The sequence below is a fragment of the Cucurbita pepo genome, unplaced genomic scaffold (assembly GCF_002806865.2).
Source record: "Cucurbita pepo subsp. pepo cultivar mu-cu-16 unplaced genomic scaffold, ASM280686v2 Cp4.1_scaffold000815, whole genome shotgun sequence".
NCBI classification, from domain to species: domain Eukaryota; kingdom Viridiplantae; phylum Streptophyta; class Magnoliopsida; order Cucurbitales; family Cucurbitaceae; genus Cucurbita; species Cucurbita pepo.
Window position 1 is genome coordinate 6,665 of NW_019647027.1, and position 2,459 is coordinate 9,123.

The following is a 2,459-nucleotide window of genomic DNA, read 5'->3' on the forward strand; positions in this document are numbered from 1 at the left end:
ACCAGACAGTGTGCTAGTGAGGACGTTGTGTGTCACAATCACCTTTTACAAGCATGACCGTGACACTAGGTCTCAAAAGAGAGTGAATTGTGAGATCCCACATCGGTTGGAGTAGGGAAACTAAGCCTTCTTTATAAGAATGTGGAAATCTCTCTCTAGTAGATGCATTTTAAAATGGTAGGCTTGGGCTATTATCGTTTGTATCAGAGCTAGTCACCAAACGGTGTGCTAGTGAGGATGTTGGTCCTCCAAAAAGAGTGAATTGTAAGATCCCACATCGGTGTGAAAACCTCTCCGCAGTGGAGACATTTTAAAATCTTGAAATCCTCTAAAAGAACAATATTTATGTAATTTTAAAGAATAAAAACAAGTTTATTAAAAAACTAGGTCTAATTGATTCTCGAACTCTAAATTTTGTATCATGAACATATCATAAACACAAACGTAAAGGCTAACAAACCTAACTCATAATTTAACCATTTTTATTTGATTAATAGAAGGGAAGGCTTGTGTGTCAAAGAGGGTAATAGAAGCTGTGGATGAGGAGAACAATTCATTAACGTGGAAAGAGATAGAAGGAGACCTTTCAAAGCACTACAAGAATTTCAGAATTAAAGTCCAATGTATCCCAAAGGATAAGGGAAGTGTGATTCACATTACTTTGGAATATGAGAAGCTGCATGAACAAATTCCAGATTCACATACTTTTCTTCAGCTTTGTGTTGATACCGCCAAAGACATTGATGCTCACCTCATGGGATATGATAACGAGGGTTCGTGTATAGCTGCTAAAGCATGAGCAACGTCTCTATCTCCACTCATAGCTCTTGGGTGGTGGTGCTATTACTATGTTATGGAATAATAATTGGCTATTACTATGTTGCTAATCTTAATTTTATACTTAAATAAACATATTATGTCGTGATGTAGCCTATTCTATGTATGCATTTGTCTCAGACCATGTAGCTCTGTTCTATGTGAAAAGGAAAAATAGTATGAATGAGATCCCACATCGGTTGAAGAGGAGAACGAAACATTTTATGTAAGAGGGTAAAAATCTCTCCCTAACAGACGTGTATTAAAATTGTGAGGCCGACGACGATATATAATGGGCTTAAACGGACAATATTTATTACCAATAGTTTTGGGCTATTTCACGTACAATTTAAGTTGTATTGATCGAATTTTTTGGGTCCATCAAAATATTCTTATTTAAAAATAGTTTGAATCACATATTCATAATTAGTTTTGAAAAACAAATATGCTAATGTTTATTTAGAAATAATTTAAAATATTATTGATCACATCATTCACAATGACCTAATTAATGGGATCTATTACTATAAAAACCATAACATTCATATGTGTCTCTTTGAAAGGGTGGAAACGGATGTAGAAATCCGAGCTTTAGCTTTAAAGTTTAAGGAAATATTTCATGAGAGGCCTCATCATATCTCCGATGTCTCCACCGACATAATACACGAGGTTGACCTACATGAGGGCAAATGGGGCAAAATTGGCTCGATCCTTGAAAATAACCTCACGATTTATAATTTATTTAGGTTAAGTCATTACATAATCTTGAACTCTTGACTTTTTATAAACATTTCAAAACTCGAACAACGTTTCGATGGAAACTAAAGCAGTTAAGGAGAAAGTGGAAAAAGTTGACGAAGAGAACAATTGCATCACTTTCACCGTCATTGAGGGAGACCTTTTGGAGCAATACAAGAGTTTCAAGTTTAAGATGCAATTTATTCCAAAGGTAAGGGAAGCGTAGTTCACTACTGTTTAGAATATGAAAAGCTTTATAACGAGATAGTGATAGGTCCCTGCAACATTTGTTTCATGTGCTTGCATTATGCATGACTCTCCATAATGGGGTTACTTACTAACTATTCTTTGAAATATTCAGGTCATGTGCGACATCATTTTTCAGGTAAAGACAAGACGCTCATGTACGATTGATAGTGACATCGCATTGTAAAGACCATGACACGTGCACAGAATAGAAACATTATTGATGAGGTAGAATAATTGGTAGCTTTATTTATTTGAAAATAAATAAAAGACATCCATAATTATGCAAAAAAAAAGTAATTTTGAAAATAATGATGGCTACTACATCATCCATCCATAAAAAGAACTCATTTATATTTATATTACAGGACCTCTTTTCATATATATTAGAGGACCATTTTTTAAGATATGATTCTTTGTTTGTGTTGGGTAAGGCTTAGCCAAAAGGGAAAGGCTCCGCATAGTTCATGGCGACATAAATATCGTAAGGTACGTGTTCGTATTAATCATAACGAGGAAGTATTTCGATGCTCATGACATATAAAATGCATGAGGTCACATATCATCAAAACATGACATCCTTATTATACAAGTTATACCTCCATTCTTTTCGTGACATAGTATTCCTATGAGACATACAAACATAATACTTGTCATAT

General features: G+C 34.5%; 1 pseudogene; it reads left to right on the forward strand.

Moving 5' to 3' along the window:
* The window catches only part of LOC111785903, a 6,190-nt pseudogene extending 4,222 nt beyond the window's left edge, over positions 1-1,968 (forward strand).
* The last annotated feature ends 491 nt before the right edge of the window (positions 1,969-2,459 follow it).